The sequence below is a fragment of the Hesperophylax consimilis genome, chromosome 17, assembly GCF_061612785.1.
Source record: "Hesperophylax consimilis isolate HC1 chromosome 17, BYU_Hcon_1.0, whole genome shotgun sequence".
Taxonomy (NCBI): Eukaryota; Metazoa; Arthropoda; class Insecta; order Trichoptera; family Limnephilidae; genus Hesperophylax; species Hesperophylax consimilis.
In genome coordinates, this window is record NC_142852.1 from 13672759 (window position 1) to 13689636 (window position 16878).

Genomic DNA, 16878 nt, shown 5'->3' on the forward strand with positions numbered 1-16878 from the left:
CTTCGAAAAATGATCTTTAATAATTTCCTGTTACACATATGTATTAAACGAAATGACCAAAATCGAGAATTTTTTAGAATTTGCCTGTAAAAACAAAAAAAAACGTCTCCTGTAAAATTAGCTAAATGGTCTATTGAACATACAAGAACTAAGGCAGCGATCTGTACATAAAACAAAAACAAACAAATGACATGTCAATCACAAACCAATAAAAACAATTCAAAAAATTGTAATTAAAGTAAAACATATAGCTAAACGAAATTACAATAGTCAACGTATTCAAAATGCGCAGAATAAAACCAAAGTATCAAGGGACATAATAAAAGAGAACTAAAACAATTCAAAATTTAAAACTAAACCAAAAATCTGTCTTAAAATAAATGATAACATGGTAACAGAACCAGAAAACATTGCAAATGAATTTAGGACTCTTCTCCACAGCCATCACCACAAAACACATCACAATCTGCTAAAACAGTCACAAATAGACATTCTCGATCATTTTTTATAACACCTATAAGCAAAGAGGAAATTGTCAGAATTATTGAAAAATAAAAGCAGTGTCGGCACTGACAAAATCCCTATAAAAATTATAAAAACATGTGCATAAGCTTTAAGTTACCCATTAGAAATACTAATAAATAAATTATTTGAATCTGGAACTTTCCCAGAACACTTAAAACAATCCGTTTTTGTGCCGCTGTAAAAGGGCCCTAAACAAGAAATTTCAAACTATAGGCCAATATCCAGAATACCAAATTTTTCTAAAATATTTGAAAGTTCGATGTACAACCGCATTTACAACTTCCTCGAAAAATTCGAGATAATTTGTCCACAACAATTTGGATTTCGTAAAGGTCGTTCAACAACACAGGCAGTCTTAAACTTCATAAACAAAATTCTGGATAGTATAAATGTTAGCAAAAAAACCGTAGGCATTTTTCTCGACCTGACAAAAGCATTTGATAATGTTGACCATAAGCTTCTTCTAATTAAACTTGAACACATTGGTATAAGGGGCTTAGCCTTAAAATGGTTTGAATCGTACCTCAACAATCGTAAACAGAAAGTTCAAATTTCAAATATTGACGAAAAAATGTTGCAGAATCCAGTGGCGGTTTTCTCTAAAGTGCGTTTGTGTGGCGAACCCCCATTAAAAAGATGAGAAAATAAAACAAACTTGTTTCATAATAATATAAGCACATTATAGATAGCACGCTATTAAAATTTCGCCTTCAAAACCCGCGCCACCGAAAAATACGATACATATTCCAAGTATGTGCGAGTTGTAATCCGCGCCAAACTCTTCATACAAAAGAATTTTAGCCGGTACAGACCCTATGACGGTGACATATACAAAATTTGGTCTTTCTTTGCAAAACTAAGACAAATTGTGTGCGCCGAACACGCGTTGTGATATCACGTGACCTCCGAACATTGACGAATGTAACCGAAGAAACCCGAGCACTTCGCGGACTGACTGACGACGTTTGACCTTTGAACCATAGTGAAGCAAGTGTTATTTTTTATGTTATATTATGGTATTTAACTTTGTAGTCATTTTTGTACATATTTTTGTTTTCTTGTTTCTGCATTTCTCCAACCGTTTGCTTATGGCATTTGTAAATCTACTACCTATTGAAGTAGACCGATTTTGATTTCTGTTTTCGTATTTTTTTTTAGATAAGTCGTTATATTCCTTAATTATATTTGCGAAAGTTTCGGCAAACGCCCCATTGTCGTCGCTAGTTATGCAATTTTGTGTTTGGTCCAGTTCTCAATCTCCAGTATTCTTTCGGATTTCAAATTGAAAGCGTTTGCGTATATGTTTATTTATGCGTTTGCGTATATGTTTTTTTATGCGTTTGCGTTTATTGATTGTCGCGAATATTTTGTCATATTTTTTTAATACAATGGCGGAATACAGTGTTGCCTATATAAAAAATAATGCCAATACTTATGAAAAAAGGTTGGAAATTAAAAATAAAGGGCCTCCGCGTCCTGACCTCTCATTAAAGCAGGTTTGTGCCGCGAAAACCGAGAAATTCACTCGAGTTTTTAAACGTGATTGGTACGCGAGCTGTACTTGGTTATGTGGTTGCGAGGAAACCAATCGGTTATTTTGCTTCCCCTGTTTAGTTTTTGGAGGCGACCCATCGTGGTTTTAAATTGGAGTAAACGATCTTTCCTTTATTAATAATTATAAATATAATTTAATTCCTATAAAACTTTTCGCATTATCTAATAATTGTGTCTTGTGTAAAGTGATTTAAAAACAATAATATGTAGGTACCCCTCCCACTAACTTTATTTAAGTTGTGTGACTGCTGCCGTATTCGACTATTTGACGAAGGACAACAGTAAGTAAATTTTAATTAGATATGTTTATCTTCTCTTGAATTTCTGAACCCCCTGTTAAAAAGACCACGAACCGCCACTGGTAGAATCACAATGGAGAACCATAAACAAGGGCGTGCCACAAGGAAGCATTATTGGGCGTCTCCTCTTCCTTGTGTACATAAATGAACTTCCAATAATTGCTGGCACAGAATGTTCAATGTTTGCTGATGACACTGCTCTGTTATTTGAATGTACTGGAGATGTTGACGAGTTTAATAAACATGTTAACGAGACTTGTCAATCAATAGCAAACTGGCTGTTATCACAAAATCTGTCGCTTAACACAAACAAAACAGAACTTCTAAAATTTTTTCCAGTACAAGCTACACCTATAAACATAAATGTTAACTTTTAACAATCATATCGAACCTTCCCAAACTTGTTCACTGCTGGGAATACAACTAGATGCAAATATAAACTGGAAAGAACATGTATCTTAAGTTGTTGCAAAAATCAGTAGCTTTTCTTTTGTTCTAGGCACCCTTAAAAATATCTTAAACATCGAGTCAGTAATCACCGCATACTATGGATACGTATACTCAATGATAAAATACGGAATAGGTTTTTGGGGAAACTCAGTAAACGCCAAATATTTTTTTATCATCCAAAAGAGGTGCCTACGAAAAATTAAAAAAAACTCTGATCACCGGGATTCATGTAGACCAATTAAAAAAAATCTCAAACTTCTGACAGCGACAGGCATATATATAATAGAATTATGCCTGTTAGTACGATCATCTCCAGAAAAGTTCCCACAAAAAAACTCAACACATAAACACGCTACAAGGTTCACAGAAAACCTATTAATCCCAAAAGCAACCAAAACTATTTTTCAAAAAGGACCACACTACATGGCCATTCAAATATATAACAACCTTCCACGTAGCATCAAACAAATAACCGACACACTTAAATTTAAATCAACACTAAAAACAAAACACCTTGAATGAATATCTTACACGAATTAAATACCTCTGTTTTTTTTATTTACTGTTATTTATTGTTATTTATTTGTTAATATGTAATTGTTGGGTTATGTGATATAATGTGTATTTGTTGGGTTAGCTGGAAGAAATAGGATGTAACCTATAAGTTATACCCTTTGTACTATTTTTGTGCAAAAAAATTTTTTTTGAATTTTGAACTCTCGACCAAGGAAATCAAGTAGATGTTACATACTTTGACCTTGAAAAGACCTTTGACAAGGTCGATATCGATGTCCTATTAAAAAAATACCTACGTTTGGCTTTTCCAAAAAACTTTTATTACTTTTTGCTTCATACTTCACTAATCGCAAACAATACTTTTTTTATAAAGGTTCTCGCTCTGCTGAATTCCTGTTTTTTTCTGGAGTCCCGCAAGGGTCAATTCTTGGACCGTTATTATTTTTGTTGTTCATCAACGATATTGGCTCAATCATCACTCATTCCTCTTATTTATTGTTTGCTGATGACCTAAAACTCTACCGCATAATAAAAAATCTCGCTGACTGTGTCCTCCTACAAATCGATGGGAACTCTGTCGCAAACTGGGCAAAAATTAACTGCTTAAGCTTCAGTGCACCTAAATGCAATGTAGTCTCTTTCACAGGGTAGTAGTGTAGTCATCATATTTGAATATTCAATTAACGATAACATTTTTCATCGCTTTAGTCAAATAAAAGATCTAGGGGTTACTTTCGACAGCAAAATGACATTCCACCAGCACACAAATGACTTATGCAACAGAGCATATAAACTGCTGGGCTTTGTCATTCGCAATTCACGCTCATTTCAAAACCCACTAACAATTAGGCTACTTTACAACTCACTGATGCTAAGTGTCCTGGAGTCGAATTGTATTATCTGGGCCCCATTTGAAGCATCCTATGTTTTAAAAATTGAAAGAGTTCATAAAAAATTCCTACGTTTCTTATTTTTACGCCTCTATGGAACATATCCATATTTATAGCCATCGAGATTAATTTATTCCAGGTATGACTAACTACCATTCTCTAGAAACTAGTAGATGTTTTGCGTTGCTAAAATATTTATTTCAATTAATCAATGGCCTCGTCTCTAACGGTGAGATTCTGGCGCAAATCAATTTATTTGTCCCAGAGTCTCACTCTCGGGCACGTCATCATAACATATTATATTGCCGATTGAGTCGTACAAATCTATACCCGTATTCGCCCGTGGGAAGAGCAATACGCTATTTAAATATATTAGATAAAAATTTCGACATATTCTTAGGAAAATTCAATGAGTTTGTAAGGTTTTTGGCACTACATTCTCACTGTGAAAATGGTACTTTTACAATTAGTTAGATAAAATATCTGTAATGTTGTAAATTTTTTTGTACACAAATAAAATAAAATAAAAATGTGAATTTGTATATAAATTTCATAACGCCAGAGCTCACTTTTATGTATGGAAAAGGTATAGGAAATAAGAAGGAACAAACAAAGAAAAAATCACTATTATAAATATAAATATATATATATATAGATTCCACCACGAATTGTCCACGAATTGTGAACAAAAAAGCACGGAAAGTTCTACGCAAAAGTTGCCCTATCTCCAATTCCACTTTGTTCAATCTCCTTTTACAAAATTCTGGTGGTGCGTTTTTATTCAATCTCCATTTTAAAATGTAAAAAAAAGTATCAAAAACTATCCTTAGTCAATTTACAAAGAATTACTTAAACTGATGAGACCTTTAGCTTGACGGAAATATCTTCATCTTAAACACCTGTCATAATGTTTCATTGAAATAATTAAAGAAAACCTCCTCCTGTAAAATTTGCAAATGGTCGTTTAGACAACTAAGCACTGAGGTGACGCTGAATGATGAATAAAGTCTGTTATCATATAAAAGATGCATAAAAAATATGTTTTTCGTATGCAAGAATGAAAAGATAATTAATAAAGCAAATTCTATTCACTATTTGTATTTTATGATATTGTTGATTAATTCACCGTAACATTTTTTATTTTGAAAACAATAGTTTATAGATGTATATGGGTAATTTAGCTGAGAAATCAATGATTGATTACATTACTACATTAACACAGTATAGCTTTAATAATTATACAAAACAGCTAATACATTTTATTTAAAATTACAACAAGAATTACCCCATTATGCATGTACTTTGGTTTATTTGGAAAAATAATAAATTTTAAACACATTTTTAATTCACTTTAAAGGTGACTTACCTAGGAAGTACATCAAGTTGAATATATGTTTGTAATTCGCTAAAACTACATTGACTTTACATTTTTATCACAAAGAACTTTAACAGGCAATATTTTAGACACGAAATTATATAATTCAACTAATTTCGGCGACCATGTCGTTTCCCGCGTGGCCTTGAGCGAAATGTCAAACTCTAAGCCAATAAGATCTGTTATTTTTTTCTAAAAGAAAACGGAGTTGGGCGTGCCGGTTTCAAAGCCAGACCCATAAATAAACCACTAACTATCATCGACATCCTTGGGCTTTTTGTACGTAGCATATTGGTCCTCTTAACCATAATATGTGAAGAAAAAAATTTGCGCGCAACAAAAATACGTCACACACCCTCGACGAGGATAGAGGAAACTAAATAAAGGCGCGACCATAGACAATATAATTCTCATTCGTAGACTACCCCATTCATTATCCTAAAATATTATTTTTAAAAAAAGTTTAAAATGTCGAAATATTCCATCACAACATGAAAAATCTATATGACAAAGTCCTGTCCTGCAAAAATGAGCTTAAAGTATGATTCTTTACTGCTCATTTTCTCAGGACAACGTAAGTCAGGTAAAATCTTGTTCCAAGATGAACAATCAATCTGTCTTAAAAATAATTAAAGATTACTTGAAATTTGATATCCTCTAAATAAAGGATTTGATTTGAAATCATTTATAAGAAAGGTTTGTTTCGGAGAATTTGAACAATTCATCAAATTTCAAGGTTCATTTTAAGGATCTGTGAAAGTCCCATTCAAATCATGTTATTTTATCTTTATAGGCTATAGTTGCGCGTGAGGTTTAAAATTGAATAGCCTTAAATGTGTACCCTTCACCCCCCTTTGCCCCTTGTCCCCTTTCCTTGATCCGGGCCCAGAGACAAGGAGTATTGTTATCAGTTGTTATCGTTGCATCTTACCCGCGAACATTTCGTGTCATATTGAAACCCGCATATGTTGAACTCGGCCGTGACTATTTTGGAGCACAATCGTCCAGTGAAACGGTTTTACCCGCCGCAGTGAATTTCACTGTGTTTTTTGTTTTGTGTTAAGTGTTAATGTTAATTGTATGCAAACTGATAAGAGAACAGAACCAGCGGCTTAAGGAGAACGAGACCAGGGTAAGTCTTTTGGCCTTTCCTACTCATTTTCCTCTTGCAAAACACTAAGGCAATTCAATTCGTTTTTATTTGTCTCAGTCTATATCGCATCCGCATTACCGCAACCCCCCGCACAATTGCGTACGAAAGATTTCCGCACAATCATCAAATTGGTCCAATTTCGAACCGGATTATATTGTATTACTTTCGTTCGCAATTGCAATCTATAATCATTATTTGTACCAAAATCATGGCATTTGCATTATAAATGGGTTAAAATTTAGTCCGTCAAATAGTTATATTAAAAACGAATTACATTTAATTCCTCGTGGCAAATTATAGGTTGACAATAATTTAATCGTGTATGTAGGTACCTGGTTTAACGCAAGGAATCGTATTGTGTAAGTAGGTACTTGTATTCAATACTGAATTCTAATAATACGAGTACATACTTCGCTAGCGTTAAGTACGTAGGTATGTATTAACGACCGCTAACAATAGATAGTAAACAGAATAATAATATTCAGTTGTTATTGAGTTTAATTTGGAAACACATATCAGAAGAATTGTTTACTTTGATCAATTACGCTAGCGTTAATTCAATTATAGCGTTATTTAAATTATAATTAATTATTTGGGTTAATTATTTATTGCTAAATACATAATGGCCACTAAAGAAAAAAAGTTGAGATTACTGACGGCTCAGCGAGATGCTTTAGATGCACGTCTTACTAAGTTATTTGAACTATCAAATAAAATTTCCGACTTGAGTATTCTAGAGGAGTTTCTTTCGTTAGTTGAAACTCTAGACTTGACTAGAAGTAAGTATGAGGACATATCTCAACAAATAAATATATTAAATTTGGAAATCGATTCAAACTTTGAACCTGATTTTGAAAGATGGTTCAAGTTCGACGATATGTACGGACATATCAAAAGAAAAATATCGTTAAATCGGGAAAACACTTCGCGGGTGGTTAGTGAACAGAAAAAATGTAGTGTAAAACTCCCACCGATTGAATTGGCATATTTCGATGGGGAAATAAAAAATTGGCCCATATTTTATTCAAGTTTTATTAATACCGTACACAATAACGATACACTTTCGAATTCAGAAAAGTTATATTATTTGTTGGTAAAAATCAGTAACCGTGTTAAATCAACGTTCGCCGGGATCATTTTATCGCCGGAAAATTACGAAATTATTTTTAACTCGTTGATCGATAAATATAACGACAAAAGAGTAATATCTTCTGCATACATCGATCAAATTTTGGATTTTAAATCCTTTGCTGTTGCAAATATTAATAATCTGGAATCCTTCATTGATCATTTTGCGTCAGCTGTGGCAGCCGTTAAAAATGTAAATTTAGATAATTTGTGTGACTTTATTTTCTTACACATTGCATTGAAAAAACTTGATATGGACTCGGTGAAAGGATTCGAAACATACAATCGGGAAAATGAATTCCCCTCGTTTGAAGATTTGGTGAAATTTGTGCGTGAACAAATTAAGATCTTGCAAAGAACCGGTTCTTCAAGAAAATCGGTGGAAAATAAAAGTGAAACGTTAAAACGGTCACAAAGATCGACGCAAGCCTATATGAGCGCTGGTAGTGAGAAAAATCGTCAGCCTATTAAATGTTTACTTTGCAATAATCTATCGCATGGAAATTTGTTTAAATGTTCAGAATTTAAAAAATTGACTGTAAGGGAACGGTTCAATTTTATCAAAAGCAAGGGATTCTGTTTTAGGTGCCTTAGTGATAGACATAAGGCTAGGACTTGCAAATCAAATCAAAATTGTCATAAGTGTAATGACAAGTTTCATCATACAATGTTACATTTTGAAGAACAGGGTGCATCACACAAGGGGCAGTCAGACTCTCAAAATGCCCAAAGAATTGAAAACCAGAAAGCTGATCAATTGAATGATCCAAAACCGGGCTGCTCCAATTCTGATGTAGCTTTGTGTACTTTTTCAACTGTGCGATCTCATAATCTAAAGACTCATTGTACTGTATTGCTAGCTACCGCACGAGTGGGAATAATAGACGCACACGGAAATGAACATCTCGTTAGGTGTTTATTGGACAGCGCATCTCAGAGCAATTTTATTACTCGGGATTGTTGTAGAAAATTAGGATTTTTTGAATATCAACGCCCGTCTTGTTCCACCGTTAAGGGTATTGGAGGATCGTCTAAGCCCATTACAGGCTCCATACAGACCGAAATTTACTCTCGTTTCAATCGAGCAATAAATTATAACATTACTTCATTGATTGTGAATAAAGTTACAGAGCGCTTACCTACCGCCAAAGTTGATGTACCTTCATTGTCATATTTGAATGACTTACCGTTGGCGGATGAGTCATATGGAGAACCAGGAGAAATTGACATGTTGCTAGGAGCCCAGCTCTTCCCGCATCTCCTGTTGTCAAAAAGGGTTCAAGACCCTTTTCAGGGGCATAATCTGCATGCTTTAGAAACAGTTCTAGGATATGTTATTTTGGGATCAGCACCAACTCGGGTTGAGGATAATGTTAGCGTATCTTGTTGTGCCATGCTAGAAGAACCAGATGATATTTGTCTCAAAAGATTTTGGGAATTAGAAGAGGTAAACGTACCGTCTATTAAAAGTCCCGAAGATCGTGAATGTGAGGAAATATATCAAAGAACAACCACAAGAGACCCTGAAAATGGAAGATATATAGTAACTTTGCCATTTAAAGGGGATGTTTCAACCCTTGGTGATTCATTTGCAATGGCAAAGAAACGTTTTTTATGCCTTGAACGTAAATTGGAAGCCTCTCCAAAATTAAGAGAAGCTTATAATAATATTATCAATGAATATTTAGAGAAGGATTATTTGACTCTCAGCACTTCAAATGAAGGAAATGAGATGCCTTCATACATAATTCCGCACCATGGAGTTGTACGAGAGGATAAAATCACGACCAGTTTGAGAATAGTCCTGGACGCTAGCGCAAAAACAAGCACTTCCGTGTCATTGAATAATATTTTATATAGTGGGGAAAATTTACAGGGAAATTTATTTAATATAATTATGAATTTTCGTGTATTCCCAATAGCTCTTTCAGCTGATATACGCAAAATGTTTTTGTGTATAGGAGTGAAAGATAGTGATCGGAGATATCAACGAATCTTGTATCGCTTCTCGCCCAGCGAAGATATTAAAACTTATGAGTTTAACCGCGTTTGTTTTGGTCTTACATCCAGCCCATTTCAAGCTTTACGAACTATCAGGCAATTGGCCTCCGATGAAGGAGAAGCTTTTCCTGAGGCTAAGAAAATTATTGAAGAATTTTTATATATGGATGATTTTGTATATAGTATGGAAACTGAAGAGGGTGCAAAGGAAACGTCCTCTCAGTTAATCGCATTATTGAAGACTGGCCAATTTGACCTTGTCAAGTGGACCAGCAATTCGCAAGATGTTCTGGAATCTATTCCAGATTCGCATCGCTTATCAGCGATAAAGGAATTTGATGAAGTAAGCATGCATAAAATATTGGGCTTATACTGGTCACCAAATTCCGATTTATTCTCGTTCGTCACTTCTACACCTAAAACAGGTTGTACAAAACGAAATATATTGTCTTGTGTCGCAAAAATATGGGATATTATGGGCTTCATCGCGCCTGTCGTTTTATATGCCAAGCTTTTAATTAAACAATTGTGGCTACACAAATGCGATTGGGATGATGAGCCTCCCGACGATATTGTAAGGATATGGACGCAATTCTGTGAGGAACTTTCCTCACTAAATAGAATACAAATTCCGCGCCATACTGGCATCACGTCCAGTAGCATCGTAACCATTGTTGGTTTCGCAGATGCCAGCGAAAAGGCATATGGAGGTATAGTGTATTTCCATGTCCAAAATCATGAAGCAATTTCAGTACATGTTGCTTGTGCAAAATCGAAGGTTTCTCCTGTGAAAATTGTTTCTCTCGCACGATTAGAACTTTGCGCTGCATTAATACTTGCAAAATTAATGCATAACGTAGTAGAAACCTTAGAAAAACGCTTGAAAATTGAAAATATATACGCATTTACTGATTCCACTGTAGCACTTTGTTGGATTCAGTCTTCTCCGCACCGTTGGGGGACATTCGTGGCTAATAGAGTTGCTAAAATTCAATCTGAATTATCGGCTACCTGTTTTAATCATATAGCAGGCACAGATAATCCCGCTGATTGTCTGTCACGAGGGCTTACCCCCAATCAGATTTTAGATCACCCGCTATGGTTTCATGGCCCACCGTGGATGAAATTTAGGCCTGAACGGTGGCCCATTACCACATTTGATGTCAACATGGTCACAGAACCACCCGAACAGAAGTCTATTTCGTTAGTAATGACTTCTGGTTTAGAAGAATATGATATTCTAACCCTGTCAAAGCGTTTTTCCTCGTGGAATAAATTATTACGATGTTTGGTTTACGTATTTCGTTTTCTTAAGGTGTTGCCATATCGAAAATATATAAGTGGGTCAGATTTAGAGTTCGTTGAGCTTAAAATATTGCGCGAAATACAACGAGCGTACTTTCCCGGGGAATTGATAAATCTACAACAAGGAAAGACGTGTAAACCCGTATTTCAACGTTTGAGACCGTTCTTGAATGATGGAATCATAAGGTTGGGAGGTCGTTTAGTTAATTCGGATTTAAATTATGATCAAAAGCACCCCATAGTTCTCCCGCGAAAGGATCACGTTTTAAATTTGTTGGTTGATCATTATCATAAAATTCATTGTCACTCGGGTCCCGCATTATTAATGTCTATTTTGAGGCAAAAATATTGGATACTGTCAGCCCGTAGTTTAATTCGAAATCGAGTACATAAATGCAATTCGTGTTTTCGGCTAAGCCCTAAAACAATTGCACCTTTAATGGCGGATCATAGAGATTGTCGTGTCATTCAGTCTATAAAACCATTTACGCATGTGGGTATAGACTTTGCCGGGCCTTTAAGGGTAACTGTATCACGCGGACGTGGAATTCGTTCTCAAAAGGCGTATATTTGTTTATTTGTGTGTTTGACAACAAGAGCTATACACCTTGAATTGGCATCAAGTTTGAGCACCGAATGTTTTCTGAACGCATTCAAACGATTTCTTTCTAGGCGTGGTCCTGTGTCAAATTTATACTCAGACAACGGAACTAACTTTGTAGGAGCCAAGAGAAAATTGAATGAATTGCACGCATTTTCGTCATCTTCACATTTTGGTGAAGAATTCGCAAGTATTTTGGCCAATAATAGAATAAGCTGGCATTTGAATGCGCCAATAGCACCCCACTTTGGAGGAAATTGGGAATCCAATATTAAAAGTATGAAGACTCATCTTTTTCGGGTAATAGGAGATCAGATTCTATCGTTTGAAGAGGCAACTACAGTACTTGCACAAGTAGAAACCATTTTGAATACGAGGCCATTGTGTAGAACGCTCTCTTCAGACCCCTCCGAGCCCCTTGCGTTAACGCCAGCTCACTTCTTGACGACAACTCCCTTAAAAAACCTGCCCGCCATGGAAATCCAGAAGGATAATTTAAACCTTCTATCGCGTCATGATTTACTCGATAAATTAATTCAATCATTCTGGAAGCGATGGAGATTAGATTACTTGCATACTTTGCAAGTACGTCCAAAATGGAATACTCCTACTAATCCAGTAAAGGTCGGCTTAGTAGTAATAGTGGGAACTGAAAACGCCCCACCATTACATTGGCCGTTAGCTATTATTGATGAAGTTTTCCCCGCAAAAGATGGAGTAATTCGTGTTGCTCGTGTCAGAACAGTGCTGGGATCTTATATTCGCCCAGTAATACGGCTATACCCTTTGCCAACTCAATAGTAGTCTAGTAGCATTAGGTTTAGTCAATGTAGGTTAGGAAATTTAGGATAACTGTAGGTTATGTTAATTTGTTTATATGATAAATGCCATGACAATGCGGTTTTAAAAGGGGTGATTTCGCACCCTTTCAAGGCGGGGGGGATAGTTGCGCGTGAGGTTTAAAATTGAATAGCCTTAAATGTGTACCCTTCACCCCCCTTTGCCCCTTGTCCCCTTTCCTTGATCCGGGCCCAGAGACAAGGAGTATTGTTATCAGTTGTTATCGTTGCATCTTACCCGCGAACATTTCGTGTCATATTGAAACCCGCATATGTTGAACTCGGCCGTGACTATTTTGGAGCACAATCGTCCAGTGAAACGGTTTTACCCGCCGCAGTGAATTTCACTGTGTTTTTTGTTTTGTGTTAAGTGTTAATGTTAATTGTATGCAAACTGATAAGAGAACAGAACCAGCGGCTTAAGGAGAACGAGACCAGGGTAAGTCTTTTGGCCTTTCCTACTCATTTTCCTCTTGCAAAACACTAAGGCAATTCAATTCGTTTTTATTTGTCTCAGTCTATATCGCATCCGCATTACCGCAACCCCCCGCACAATTGCGTACGAAAGATTTCCGCACAATCAGGCTAGTAGCATGAGAGAACTGAAATAGTAACAGAATTTTGAAAAAATCTTTCACAGAACATGAAAATTAACTTTCAAATTTGAAGAATTATTAAAATTCACCGATACAACCCGTTCTTAGACTATAAAATATGAAGATGTGGTTTTTACGACTTTATCGAATTTTGACATTTCTCTGACTTTAACATTAAAATTAAATACACAGTATTTTTTATTTCGTTTAATAAGAGTTAAATTTATACATATATATTATGATATTAAATTGAAGATCATTATTGGTAATGTATTCTTTATCAGAAAAAAGAATTTCTTGATTCTGATAAGAAGGGAGCCACGATTCTTTTATGTCTTGATTAAAAAATATTTTTACTAACGCATTTTCTGTCGGTAAATGATTAATATATACTGTACTACTACTAGGAGAGGCAAATTTTTTTTATCGTACCCATTTAAATTAAAGTACAAATTACAATTTTCTTAAATGGCCGGGTTAATGAAAATTAAATTAATTGTCTATGACTTCATTCTTGTCTATGCATAACCTATATATTTTCTGACAAGTGCTTCCTTCTCCGACAATCTTGCTTACTGTTTCCACACTCTGTTTATCCCGCCCTGTTAAACTTATTATACCATGCATGTGATGGTTATTGGTAAGAAATAATACTTAAATTCATTTCTATTCATTTTGGTAGCGGCCGTTCTTCCAGTTTAGTTAATGAATCAACGGGCGTTTTGTCACATCAGAATATTTTAAACTGTCAATATGACATCAACCTATTAAAATATTTGTATTTCAAATGCATTTATTAAAATGATAACAGTTGTTTAATCACAGGTGGATTAAAACGGAATGGCGGTAGACATAGACAATAAATAAATGAAGAGTTTTCCCAAGATAAACGACGTTTCTCTCAACCTTTCTCAAGGTTTTTTATTGTCTATTTTTGCTACAACTTGAGAAGCCAAATTTTAAAAACTGAATTCCGTTACAACTTTCTTCTGTTTCAGGGTTAAACAAATAACCAAACTCTACCAAAGCAGACCATGGACCTACTGAAGCCAAATACTATATCTATCAAGACGGAACCAGGGCTCCAGGAAGAAGGTGGAGGTGAAATTGCATTTTCGGATTTAGATTTCGTCCTCCCAGCTGTAACGACGGAATTCTAGCAATATGCGGAGAGTAGTTGCATTGCATACATGTAAAATATAGAACTTTAAATACGGATGTCCGGAATCCATGTCTGTTTTGAAATGTCGTGTAAACAGGACACATACTTGTTACATCCTCTCTTCTAATACAAAAGGTGTATTGGGTATTTACCCTAAAATGCGTCCTTTCCGGAAACTACCAAAATACAGCACTATTTTAACATGATTATACTTTTCACAATAAGTTGTCGGTTCCTCTATTTTCCCCTAATTTTATTGGAACATGATGTAAATAACACGTATTTTTTAAACGTTAAAAATTCATAAATATTGATTTAGAAAACACTATCCTATTGACTTACAACTCGCTACTTAAGGTGCTCTAGAGCAGGGTTTTTCTTTCTTTTTGAATCTGTCCCTCAAGTGGACGTCTGTGGTCATTTTTATCTGATATTGACCTTTAAAACTTTCATCCAAATTCCAGCTTTTATGGTATCTTTATTCGTTAAAAAATAGTTTATAGTTTCTTAATTAAAAAAATGTTCCGTTTTACATCAATGGTACGAAGATACATGGCTAGCCTTATGTGGACGCAATTGGAGCAGTTCGCTTCGGGCGTCGAATACTCAACTTAACAAATCGCCCTTGATATTATTTTTGATAAATACCGTGCTACAAAAAACCAAAAGTCATAATTTTATTGATTACATTGATATCCACCCTTGGTGTATACTAATTAAGACTGTAAGGGCAGCCAAAATTAAACTCGCGCCGTGTGGTTCAGGGCTGGCCATTCAAAGATACATTCTATTTATTCTCCTTTTTTATTCCAGGAAGCATTAATGTGGAACCAGTTACCATAAACGCGGTTCTTGGATCCCCACAAGATGAAGCGGGTCTTACTTATATGAAAATTGACATAGACCTGCCGGACGTTAAAGAGGAATGCTTGGAACGCTTTGGAAGAATAACCAAGGAAGCAGGTAAAACCAATATTCATCGTAAACTTGAAAAATTTTGCATATCCTTTTTTTTTCTAAGCACTTACTTCGCTTATTTATTCTAAGTTTAACTGAATCATTTTTATCCATGTTATTTTTCAAATTTGTTGACAGATCTTCGGACGCATTTTGTAGAAAAAGGATTCACTCCTCTCAATCGCAACTACTCCTTCTCTCCTAAGTCAAATTTTGCCATGAATTTTCAAAAGCGAAATTCAAACGTACACATGCAGATTCACAATGGAGAAAAACCTTTTTCATGTTCCGTGTGCAACTATGCGTGTCGTCAAAAGAGTCAGCTGAAGAGGCATATGCTGACTCACAGTGGAGAAAAACCTTTTTCATGTTCCGTGTGCAACTATGCGTGTCGTCAAAAGAGTCAGCTGAAGAGGCATATGCTGACTCACAGTGGAGAAAAAGCACTTTCATGTTCGGAGTGTGACTATGCATGTAATCAACAGGATAAACTAAAGCAACACATGCTGATTCACAGTGGAGAAAAACCTTTTTCATGTTCTGTGTGCAACTATGCGTGTCGTCGAAAGGGTCAGCTGAAGATTCACATGCTGACTCACAGTGGAGAAAAAGCACTTTCATGTTCGGAGTGTGACTTTACAAGTTATCATCAGGGTATTCTGAAGACACACATGCTGATTCACAGTGGAGAAAAACCTTTTTCATGTTCCCTGTGCAACTATGCGTGTCATCGAAAGGTTCAACTAAAGATCCACACGCTCACTCACAGTGGAGAAAAACCTTTTTCATGTTCCGTGTGCAACTATGCATGTTATCGAAAGAGCGACCTAACGAACCACATGCTGACTCACAGTGGAAAAAAACCTTTTTCATGTCTCGTGTGCAACTATGCGTTTCGTCACAAGGGTCAGCTGAATAGGCACATGCTGACTCACAGTGGAGAAAAACCTTTTTCATGTTCCGTGTGCAACTATGCATGTTATCGAAAGTGCGACCTAACGAGCCACATGCTGACTCACAGTGAAGAAAAACCTTTTTCATGTTCCGTATGCAAATATGCGTGCGGTCGAAAGGGTCAGCTGAAGAGGCACATGCTGATTCACAGTGGAGAAAAACCTTTTTCATGTTCCGTGTGCAAATATATGTGCTGTCGAAAGGGTCAGCTGAAGAGTCACATGCTGACTCACAGTGGAAAATAAACCGCTTTCATGTTTGGAGTGCGACTAAACAAGTTATCATCAGGGTAACCTGAAGACACGCATGCTGACTCACAGTGGAGAAATCTTTTTCATATTCCGTGTGTAACTATGCATGTTATAGAAAGAGCGACCTAACGGGCCACATGCTGACTCACTGTGGAGAAAAACCTTTTTTATGTTCCGTGTGCAATTATGCGTGTCGTCAAAAGGGTCAATCAAAGAGCCATATGAAAACCAAAAATCTCTTCAATTTTAGGTGTTTAACAATACATGTTATTTGAAGTACCACATGCTGACTCACAGTAGAGGAAAACATTTCTCATGTTCA